Source organism: Ovis canadensis, chromosome 16 (assembly GCF_042477335.2).
Source record: "Ovis canadensis isolate MfBH-ARS-UI-01 breed Bighorn chromosome 16, ARS-UI_OviCan_v2, whole genome shotgun sequence".
NCBI classification, from domain to species: domain Eukaryota; kingdom Metazoa; phylum Chordata; class Mammalia; order Artiodactyla; family Bovidae; genus Ovis; species Ovis canadensis.
Genome location: NC_091260.1, coordinates 12,441,483 through 12,454,357, shown reverse-complemented (window position 1 = coordinate 12,454,357; position 12,875 = coordinate 12,441,483).

The window sequence follows — 12,875 nt, the reverse complement described above, 5'->3', positions numbered from 1 at the left end:
GAAATCACGTGGGCCCCACCCGGAAATCACGTGGGCCCCACCCGGAAATCACGTGGGCCCCACCCGGAAATCACGTCGGCCCCACCCGTAAATCACGTGGGCCCCCAGGGGAAATCACGTGGGCCCCACCCGGAAATCACATGGGCCCCACCCGGAAATCACGTGGGCCCCACCCGGAAATCACGTGGGCCCCACCCGTAAATCACGTGGGCCCCCAGGGGAAATCACGTGGGCCCCACCCGGAAATCACGTGGGCCCCACCCGGAAATCACGTGGGACCCACCCGGAAATCACGTGGGCCCCACCCGGAAATCACGTGGGCCCCACCCGGAAATCACGTGGGGCCCACCGGGAAATCACGTGCGCCCCACCCGAAAATCACGTGGGCCCCACGGGGAAATCACGTGGGCCCCACCCGGAAATCACGTGGGCCCCACCCGGAAATCACGTGGGCCCCACGGGGAAATCCCGTGGGCCCCCAGGGGAAATCACGTGGGCCCCACCCGGAAATCACGTGGGCCATACCCGGAAATCACGTGGGCCCCCAGGGGAAATCACGTGGGCCCCACCCGGAAATCACGTGGGCCCCACCCGGAAATCACGTGGGCCCCACCCGGAAATCACGTGGGCCCCACCCGGAAATCACGTGGGACCCACCCGGAAATCACGTGGGCCACAGCCGGAAATCACGTGGGCCCCACCTGGAAATCACGTGGGCCCCACCCGGAAATCACGTGGGCCCCACCCGGAAATCACGTGGGCCCCACCCGGAAATCACGTGGGCCCCCAGGGGAAATCACGTGGGCCCCCAGGGGAAATCACGTGGGCCCCACCCGGAAATCACGTGGGCCCCACCCGGAAATCACGTGGGCCCCACGGGGAAATCACGTTGGCCCCACCTGGAAATCACGTGGGCCCCACCCGGAAATCACGTGGGCCCCACCCGGAAATCACGTGGGCCCCACCCGGAAATCACGTGGGCCCCACCCGGAAATCACGTGGGGCCCACCCGGAAATCACGTGGGCCCCACGGGGAAATCACGTGGGCCCCACCCGGAAATCACGTGGGCCCCACCCGGAAATCACGTGGGCCCCACCCGGAAATCACGTGGGCCCCACCCGGAAATCACGTGGGCCCCACCCGGAAATCACGTGGGCCCCACGGGGAAATCACCTGGGCCCCACCCGGAAATCACGTGGGCCCCACCCAGAAAACAAGTGGGCCCCACCCGGAAATCACGTGGGCCCCACCCGGAAATCACGTGGGCCCCACCCGGAAATCACGTGGGCCCCACCCGGAAATCACGTGGGCCCCACCCGGAAATCACGTGGGCCCCACGGGGAAATCACGTGGGCCCCACCCGGAAATCACGTGTGCCCGACCCGGAAATCACGTGGGCCCCACCCGGAAATCACGTGGGCCCCACCCGGAAGTCACGTGGGCCCCACCCGGAAATCACGTGTGCCCCACCCGGAAATCACGTGGGCCCCACCCGGAAATCACGTGGGCCCCACGGGGAAATCACGTGGGCCCCACCCGGAAATCACGTGGGCCCCACCCGGAAATCACGTGGGCCCCACCCGGAAATCACGTGGGCCCCACCCGGAAATCACGTGGGCCCCACCCGGAAATCACGTGGGCCCCACCCGGAAATCACGTGGGCCCCACCCGGAAATCACGTGGGCCCCACCCGGAAATCACGTGGGCCCCACCCGGAAATAACGTGGGCCCCACCCGGAAATCACGTGGGCCCCACCCGGAAATCACGTGGGGCCCACCCGGAAATCACGTGGGCCCCACCCGGAAATCACGTGGGCCCCACCCGGAAATCACGTGGGCCCACGGGGAAATCACGTGGGCCCCACCCGGAAAACACGTGGGCCCCACCCGGAAATCACGTGGGCCCCACGGGAAAATCACGTGGTCCCCCAGGGGAAATCACGTGGGCCCCACCCGGAAATCACGTGGGCCCCACCCGGAAATCACGTGGGCCCCACCCGGAAATCACGTGGGCCCCACCCGGAAATCACGTGGGCCCCACCCGGAAATCACGTGGGCCCCACCCGGAAATCACGTGGGCCCCACCCGGAAATCACGTGGGCCCCACCCGGAAATCACGTGGGCCCCACCCGGAAATCACGTGGGCCCCACGGGGAAATCACGTGGGCCCCACCCGGAAATCACGTGGGCCCCACCCGGAAATCACGTGGGCCCCACGGGGGAATCACGTGGGCCCCACCCGGAAATCACGTGTGCCCCACCCGGAAATCACGTGGGCCCCACCCGGAAATCACGTGGGCCCCACCCGGAAATCACGTGGGCCCCACGGGGAAATAACGTGGGCCCCACCTGGAAATCACGTGGGCCCCACCCGGAAATCACGTGGGCCCCACCCGGAAATCACGTGGGCCCCACCCGGAAATCACGTGGGTCCCACCCGCAAATCACGTGGGCCCCCAGGGGAAATCACGTGGGCCCCACCCGGAAATCACGTGGGCCCCACCCGGAAATCACGTGGGCCCCACCCGGAAATCACGTGGGCCCCACCCGGAAATCACGTGGGGCCCACCCGGAAATGACGTGGGCCCCACGGGGAAATCACGTGGGCCCCACCCGGAAATCACGTGGGCCCCACCCGGAAATCACGTGGGCCCCACGGGGAAATCACGTGGGCCCCACCCGGAAAACACGTGGGCCCCACCCGGAAATCACGTGGGCCCCACGGGGAAATCACGTGGGCCCCCAGGGGAAATCACGTGGGCCCCACCCGGAAATCACGTGGGCCCCACGGGGAAATCACGTGGGCCCCACCCGGAAATCACGTGGGCCCCACCCGGAAATCCCGTGGGCCCCAAGGGGAAATCACGTGGGCCCCACCCGGAAATCACGTGGGCCCCACCCGGAAATCACGTGGGCCCCACGGGGAAATCACGTGGGCCCCACCCGGAAATCACGTGGGCCCCACCCGGAAATCACGTGGGCCCCACGGGGAAATCACGTGGGCCCCACCCGGAAATCACGTGTGCCCCACCCGGAAATCACGTGGGCCCCACCCGGAAATCACGTGGGCCCCACCCGGAAATCACGTGGGCCCCACGGGGAAATCATGTGGGCCCCACCTGGAAATCACGTGGGCCCCACCCGGAAATCACGTGGGCCCCACGCGGAAATCACGTGGGCCCCACCCGGAAATCACGTGGGCCCCACCCGTAAATCACGTGGGCCCCCAGGGGAAATCACGTGGGCCCCACCCGGAAATCACGTGGGCCCCACCCGGAAATCACGTGGGCCCCACCCGGAAATCACGTGGGCCCCACCCGGAAATCACGTGGGCCCCCAGGGGAAATCACGTGGGCCCCACCCGGAAATCACGTGGGCCCCACCCGGAAATCACGTGGGCCCCACCCGGAAATCACGTGGGCCCCACCCGGAAATCACGTGGGCCCCACCCGGAAATCACGTGGGCCCCACCCGGAAATCACGTGGGGCCCACCCGGAAATCACGTGGGCCCCACGGGGAAATCACGTGGGCCCCACCCGGAAATCACGTGGGCCCCACCCGGAAATCACGTGGGCCCCACCCGGAAATCACGTGGGCCCCACCCGGAAATCACGTGGGCCCCACCCGGAAATCACGTGGGCCCCACGATGAAATCACCTGGGCCCCACCCGGAAATCACGTGGGCCCCACCCGGAAATCACGTGGGCCCCACCCGGAAATCACGTGGGCCCCACCCGGAAAACACGTGGGCCCCACCCGGAAATCACGTGGGCCCCACGGCGAAATCACGTGGGCCCCCAGGGGAAATCACGTGGGCCCCACGGGGAAATCACGTGGGCCCCACGGGGAAATCACGTGGGCCCCACCCGGAAATCACGTGGGCCCCACCCGGAAATCACGTGGGCCCGACCCGGAAATCACGTGGGCCCCACCCGGAAATCACGTGGGCCCCACCCGGAAATCACGTGGGCCCCACCCGGAAATCACGTGGGCCCCACCCGGAAATCACGTGGGCCCCACCCGGAAATCACGTGGGCCCCACCCGGAAATCACGTGGGCCCCACCCGGAAATGACGTGGGCCCCACCCGGAAATCACGTGGGCCCCACGGGGAAATCACCTGGGCCCCACCCGGAAATCACGAGGGCCCCACCCGGAAATCACGTGGGCCCCACCCGGAAATCACGTGGGCCCCACCCGGAAATCACGTGGGCCCCACCCGGAAATCACGTGGGCCCCACGGGGAAATCCCGTGGGCCCCCAGGGGAAATCACGTGGGCCCCACCCGGAAATCACGTGGGCCCCACCCGGAAATCACGTGGGCCCCACGGGGAAATCACGTGGGCCCCACCCGGAAATCACGTGAGCCCCACCCGGAAATCATGTGGGCCCCACGGGGAAATCACGTGGGCCCCACCCGGAAATCACGTGTGCCCCACCCGGAAATCACGTGGGCCCCACCCGGAAATCACGTGGGCCCCACGGGGAAATCACGTGGGCCCCACGGGGAAATCACGTGGGCCCCACCTGGAAATCACGTGGGCCCCACCCGGAAATCACGTGGGCCCCACCCGGAAATCACGTGGGCCCCACCCGGAAATCACGTGGGCCCCACCCGTAAATCACGTGGGCCCCCAGGGGAAATCACGTGGGCCCCACCCGGAAATCACATGGGCCCCACCCGGAAATCACGTGGGCCCCACCCGGAAATCACGTGGGCCCCACCCGTAAATCACATGGGCCCCCAGGGGAAATCACGTGGGCCCCACCCGGAAATCACGTGGGCCCCACCCGGAAATCACGTGGGCCCCACGATGAAATCACCTGGGCCCCACCCGGAAATCACGTGGGCCCCACCCGGAAATCACGTGGGCCCCACCCGGAAATCACGTGGGCCCCACCCGGAAATCACGTGGGCCCCACCCGGAAATCACGTGGGCCCCACCCGGAAATCACGTGGGCCCCACGGGGAAATCACGTGGGCCCCACCCGGAAATCACGTGTGCCCGACCCGGAAATCACGTGGGCCCCACCCGGAAATCACGTGGGCCCCACCCGGAAATCACGTGGGCCCCACCCGGAAATCACCTGGGCCCCACGGGGAAATCACCTGGGCCCCACCCGGAAATCACGTGGGCCCCACCCGGAAATCACGTGGGCCCCACCCGGAAATCACGTGGGCCCCACCCGGAAATCACGTGGGCCCCACCCGGAAATCACGTGGGCCCCACCCGGAAATCACGTGGGCCCCACCCGGAAATCACGTGGGCCCCACGGGGAAATCACGTGGGCCCCACCCGGAAATCACGTGTGCCCGACCCGGAAATCACGTGGGCCCCACCCGGAAATCACGTGGGCCCCACCCGGAAATCACGTGGGCCCCACGGGGAAATCACGTGGGCCCCACCTGGAAATCACGTGGGCCCCACCCGGAAATCACGTGGGCCCCACCCGGAAATCACGTGGGCCCCACCCGGAAATCACGTGGGCCCCACCCGGAAATCACGTGGGCCCCACCCGGAAATCACGTGGGCCCCACCCGGAAATCACGTGGGCCCCACCCGGAAATCACGTGGGCCCCACCCGGAAATCACGTGGGGCCCACCCGGAAATCACGTGGGGCCCACCCGGAAATCACGTGGGCCCCACCCGGAAATCACGTGGGCCCCACGGGGAAATCACGTGAGCCCCACCCGGAAAACACGTGGGCCCCACCCGGAAATCACGTGGGCCCCACGGCGAAATCACGTGGGCCCCCAGGGGAAATCACGTGGGCCCCACGGGGAAATCACGTGGGCCCCACGGGGAAATCACGTGGGCCCCACCCGGAAATCACGTGGGCCCCACCCGGAAATCACGTGGGCCCGACCCGGAAATCACGTGGGCCCCACCCGGAAATCACGTGGGCCCCACCCGGAAATCACGTGGGCCCCACCCGGAAATCACGTGGGCCCCACCCGGAAATCACGTGGGCCCCACCCGGAAATCACGTGGGCCCCACCCGGAAATGACGTGGGCCCCACCCGGAAATCACGTGGGCCCCACGGGGAAATCACCTGGGCCCCACCCGGAAATCACGTGGGCCCCACCCGGAAATCACGTGGGCCCCACCCGGAAATCACGTGGGCCCCACCCGGAAATCACGTGGGCCCCACCCGGAAATCACGTGGGCCCCACGGGGAAATCCCGTGGGCCCCCAGGGGAAATCACGTGGGCCCCACCCGGAAATCACGTGGGCCCCACCCGGAAATCACGTGGGCCCCACGGGGAAATCACGTGGGCCCCACCCGGAAATCACGTGAGCCCCACCCGGAAATCATGTGGGCCCCACGGGGAAATCACGTGGGCCCCACCCGGAAATCACGTGTGCCCCACCCGGAAATCACGTGGGCCCCACCCGGAAATCACGTGGGCCCCACGGGGAAATCACGTGGGCCCCACGGGGAAATCACGTGGGCCCCACCTGGAAATCACGTGGGCCCCACCCGGAAATCACGTGGGACCCACCCGGAAATCACGTGGGCCCCACCCGGAAATCACGTGGGCCCCACCCGTAAATCACGTGGGCCCCCAGGGGAAATCACGTGGGCCCCACCCGGAAATCACATGGGCCCCACCCGGAAATCACGTGGGCCCCACCCGGAAATCACGTGGGCCCCACCCGTAAATCACATGGGCCCCCAGGGGAAATCACGTGGGCCCCACCCGGAAATCACGTGGGCCCCACCCGGAAATCACGTGGGCCCCACCCGGAAATCACGTGGGCCCCACCCGGAAATCACGTGGGCCCCACCCGGAAATCACGTGGGCCCCACCCGGAAATCACGTGGGCCCCACCCGGAAATCACGTGGGCCCCCAGGGGAAATCACGTGGGCCCCACCCGGAAATCACGTGGGCCCCACCCGGAAATCACGTGGGCCCCACCCGGAAATCACGTGGGCCCCACGGGGAAATCACGTTGGCCCCACCTGGAAATCACGTGGGCCCCACCCGGAAATCACGTGGGCCCCACCCGGAAATCACGTGGGCCCCACCCGGAAATCACGTGGGCCCCACCCGGAAATCACGTGGGGCCCACCCGGAAATCACGTGGGGCCCACGGGGAAATCACGTGGGCCCCACCCGGAAATCACGTGGGCCCCACCCGGAAATCACGTGGGCCCCACCCGGAAATCACGTGGGCCCCACCCGGAAATCACGTGGGCCCCACCCGGAAATCACGTGGGCCCCACGGGGAAATCACCTGGGCCCCACCCGGAAATCACGTGGGCCCCACCCAGAAATCAAGTGGGCCCCACCCGGAAATCACGTGGGCCCCACCCGGAAATCACGTGGGCCCCACCCGGAAATCACGTGGGCCCCACCCGGAAATCACGTGGGCCCCACCCGGAAATCACGTGGGCCCCACGGGGAAATCACGTGGGCCCCACCCGGAAATCACGTGTGCCCCACCCGGAAATCACGTGGGCCCCACCCGGAAATCACGTGGGCCCCACCCGGAAGTCACGTGGGCCCCACCCGGAAATCACGTGTGCCCCACCCGGAAATCACGTGGGCCCCCCCCGGAAATCACGTGGGCCCCACGGGGAAATCACGTGGGCCCCCCCCGGAAATCACGTGGGCCCCACCGGGAAATCACGTTGGCCCCACCCGGAAATCACGTGGGCCCCACCCGGAAATCACGTGGGCCCCACCCGGAAATCACGTGGGCCCCACCCGGAAATCACGTGGGCCCCACCCGGAAATCACGTGGGCCCCACCCGGAAATCACGTGGGCCCCACCCGGAAATCACGTGGGCCCCACCCGGAAATCACGTGGGGCCCACCCGGAAATCACGTGGGCCCCACCCGGAAATCACGTGGGCCCCACCCGGAAATCACGTGGGCCCACGGGGAAATCACGTGGGCCCCACCCGGAAAACACGTGGGCCCCACCCGGAAATCACGTGGGCCCCACGGGAAAATCACGTGGTCCCCCAGGGGAAATCACGTGGGCCCCACCCGGAAATCACGTGGGCCCCACCCGGAAATCACGTGGGCCCCACCCGGAAATCACGTGGGCCCCACCCGGAAATCACGTGGGCCCCACCCGGAAATCACGTGGGCCCCACCCGGAAATCACGTGGGCCCCACCCGGAAATCACGTGGGCCCCACCCGGAAATCACGTGGGCCCCACCCGGAAATCACGTGGGCCCCACGGGGAAATCACGTGGGCCCCACCCGGAAATCACGTGGGCCCCACCCGTAAATCACGTGGGCACCACGGGGGAATCACGTGGGCCCCACCCGGAAATCACGTGTGCCCCACCCGGAAATCACGTGGGCCCCACCCGGAAATCACGTGGGCCCCACCCGGAAATCACGTGGGCCCCACGGGGAAATAACGTGGGCCCCACCTGGAAATCACGTGGGCCCCACCCGGAAATCACGTGGGCCCCACCCGGAAATCACGTGGGCCCCACCCGGAAATCACGTGGGCCCCACCCGCAAATCACGTGGGCCGCCAGGGGAAATCACGTGGGCCCCACCCGGAAATCACGTGGGCCCCACCCGGAAATCACGTGGGCCCCACCCGGAAATCACGTGGGCCCCACCCGGAAATCACGTGGGGCCCACCCGGAAATGACGTGGGCCCCACGGGGAAATCACGTGGGCCCCACCCGGAAATCACGTGGGCCCCACCCGGAAATCACGTGGGCCCCACGGGGAAATCACGTGGGCCCCACCCGGAAAACACGTGGGCCCCACCCGGAAATCACGTGGGCCCCACGGGGAAATCACGTGGGCCCCCAGGGGAAATCACGTGGGCCCCACCCGGAAATCACGTGGGCCCCACAGGGAAATCACGTGGGCCCCACCCGGAAATCACGTGGGCCCCACCCGGAAATCACGTGGGACCCACGGGGAAATCACGTGGGCCCCACCCGGAAATCACGTGTGCCCCACCCGGAAATCACGTGGGCCCCACCCGGAAATCACGTGGGCCCCACCCGGAAATCACGTGGGCCCCACGGGGAAATAACGTGGGCCCCACCTGGAAATCACGTGGGCCCCACCCGGAAATCACGTGGGCCCCACCCGGAAATCACGTGGGCCCCACCCGGAAATCACGTGGGCCCCACCCGTAAATCACGTGGGCCCCCAGGGGAAATCACGTGGGCCCCACCCGGAAATCACGTGGGCCCCACCCGGAAATCACGTGGGCCCCACCCGGAAATCACGTGGGCCCCACCCGGAAATCACGTGGGCCCCACCCGGAAATCACGTGGGCCCCACCCGGAAATCACGTGGGGCCCACCCGGAAATCACGTAGGCCCCACCCGGAAATCACGTGGGCCCCACGGGGAAATCACGTGGGCCCCACCCGGAAATCACGTGGGCCCCACCCGGAAATCACGTGGGCCCCACGGGGAAATCACGTGGGCCCCACCCGGAAATCACGTGGGCCCCACCCGGAAATCACGTGGGCCCCACCCGGAAATCACGTGGGCCCCACGGGGAAATCACGTGGGCCCCACCCGGAAATCACGTGTGCCTCACCCGGAAATCACGTGGGCCCCACCCGGAAATCACGTGGGCCCCACCCGGAAATCACGTGGGCCCCACGGGGAAATCACGTGGGCCCCACCCGGAAATCACGTGGGCCACACGGGGAAATCACGTGGGCCCCACCCGGAAATCACGTGGGCCCCACCCGGAAATCACGTGGGCCCCACCCGGAAATCACGTGGGCCCCCAGGGTAAATCACGTGGGCCCCACCCGGAAATCACGTGGGCCCCACCCAGAAATCACGTGGGCCCCACCCGGAAATCACGTGGGCCCCACCCGGAAATCACGTGGGCCCCACCCGCAAATCACGTGGGCCCCACCCGGAAATCACGTGGGCCCCACCCGGAAATCACGTGGGCCCCACCCGGAAATCACGTGGGCCCCACCCGGAAATCACGTGGGCCCCACCCGGAAATCACGTGGGCCCCACCCGGAAATCACGTGGGCCCCACCCGGAAATCACGTGGGCCCCACCCGGAAATCACGTGGGCCCCACCCGGAAATCACGTGGGCCCCACCCGGAAATCACGTGGGCCCCACGGGGAAATCACGTGGGCCCCACCCGGAAATCACGTGTGCCCCACCCGGAAATCACGTGTGCCCCACCCGGAAATCACGTGGGCCCCACCCGGAAATCACGTGGGCCCCACCCGGAAATCACGTGGGCCCCACCCGGAAATCACGTGGGCCCCACCCGGAAATCACGTGGGCCCCCAGGGGAAATCACGTGGGCCCCACCCGGAAATCACGTGGGCCCCACCCGGAAATCACGTGGGCCCCACCCGGAAATCACGTGGGCCCCACCCGGAAATCACGTGGACCCCACCCGGAAATCACGTGGGCCCCACCCGGAAATCACGTGGGCCCCACCCGGAAATCACGTGGGCCCCACCCGGAAATCACGTGGGCCCCACCCGGAAATCACGTGGGCCCCACGAGGAAATCACGTGGGCCCCACGGGGAAATCACGTGGGCCCCACCCGGAAATCACGTGGGCCCCACCCGGAAATCACGTGGGCCCCACCCGGAAATCACGTGGGCCCCACCCGGAAATCACGTGGGCCCCACCCGGAAATCACGTGGGCCCCACCCGGAAATCACGTGGGCCCCACCCGGAAATCACGTGGGCCCCACCCGGAAATCACGTGTGGCCCACCCGGAAATCACGTGGGCCCCACCCGGAAATCACGTGGGCCCCACCCGGAAATCACGTGGGCCCCACCCGGAAATCACGTGGGCCCCACCCGGAAATCACGTGGGCCCCCAGGGGAAATCACGTGGGCCCCACCGGGAAATCACGTGGGCCCCACCCGGAAATCACGTGGGCCCCACCCGGAAATCACGTGGGCCCCACCCGGAAATCACGTGGGCCCCCAGGGGAAATCACGTGGGCCCCACTCGGAAATCACGTGGGCCCCACTCGGAAATCACGTGGGGCCCACCCGGAAATCATGTGGGCCCCACGGGGAAATCACGTGGGCCCCACCCGGAAATCACGTGGGCCCCACCCGGAAATCACGTGGGCCCCACGGGGAAATCACGTGGGCCCCACCCGGAAATCACGTGGGCCCCACCCGGAAATCACGTGGGGCCCACCCGGAAATCACGTGGGCCCCACCCGGAAATCACGTGGGCCCCACCCGGAAATCACGTGGGCCCCACCCGGAAATCACGTGGGCCCCACCCGGAAATCACGTGGGCCCCACCCGGAAATCACGTGGGCCCCTCCCGGAAATCACGTGGGCCCCACCCGAAAATCACGTGGGCCCCACCCTGAAATCACGTGGGCCCCACGGGGAAATCACGTGGGCCCCACCCGGAAATCACGTGGGCCCCACGGGGAAATCACGTGGGCCCCACCCGGAAATCACGTGGGCCCCACCCGGAAATCACGTGTCCCCACCCGGAAATCACGTGGGCCCCACCCGGAAATCACGTGGGCCCCACCCGGAAATCACGTGGGCCCCACGGGGAAATCACGTGGGCCCCACGGGGAAATCACGTGAGCCCCACGGGGAAATCACGTGGGCCCCACCCGGAAATCACGTTGGCCCCACCCGGAAATCACGTGGGCCCCACCCGGAAATCACGTGGGCCCCACCCGGAAATCACGTGGGCCCCACCCGGAAATCACGTGGGCCCCACCCGGAAATCACGTGCGCCCCACCCGGAAATCACGTGGGCCCCACCCGGAAATCACGTGGGCCCCACCCGGAAATCACGTGGGCCCCACCCGGAAATCACGTGGGCCCCACCCGGAAATCACGTGGGCCATACCCGGAAATCACGTGGGCCCCACCCGGAAATCACGTGGGGCCCACGGGGAAATCACGTGGGCCCCACCCGGAAATCAGGTGGGCCCCACCCGGAAATCACGTGGGCCCCACGGGGAAATCACGTGGGCCCCCAGGGGAAATCACGTGGGCCCCACCCGGAAATCACGTGGGCCCCACCCGGAAATCACGTGGGCCCCACCCGGAAATCACGTGGGCCCCACCCGGAAATCACGTGGGCCCCCAGGGGAAATCACGTGGGCCCCACCCGGAAATCACGTGGGCCCCACCCGGAAATCACGTGGGCCCCACCCGGAAATCACGTGGGCCCCACCCGGAAATCACGTGGGCCCCACGGGGAAATCACGTGGGCCCCACCCGGAAATCACGTGGGCCCCACCCGGAAATCACGTGGGCCCCACCCGGAAATCACGTGGGCCCCACCCGGAAATCACGTGTGCCCCACCCGGAAATCACGTGGGCCCCACCCGGAAATCACGTGGGCCCCACCCGGAAATCACGTGGGCCCCACGGGGAAATCACGTGGGCCCCCAGGGGAAATCACGTGGGCCCCACCGGGAAATCACGTGGGCCCCACCCGGAAATCACGTGGGCCCCACCCGGAAATCACGTGGGCCCCACCCGGAAATCACGTGGGCCCCACCCGGAAATCACGTGGGCCCCACCCGGAAATCTCGTGGGCCCCACCCGGAAATCACGTGGGCCCCACGGGGAAATCACGTGGGCCCCACGGGGAAATCACGTGGGCCCCACCCGGAAATCACGTGGGCCCCACCCGGAAATCACGTGGGCCCCACCCGGAAATCACGTGGGCCCCACCCGGAAATCTCGTGGGCCCCACCCGGAAATCACGTGGGCCCCACCCGGAAATCACGTGGGCCCCACCCGGAAATCACGTGGGCCCCACCCGGAAATCACGTGGGCCCCACCCGGAAATCACGTGGGCCCCACCCGGAAATCACGTGGGCCCCACCCGGAAATCACGTGGGGCCCACCCGGAAATCACGTGGGCCCCACGGGGAAATCAC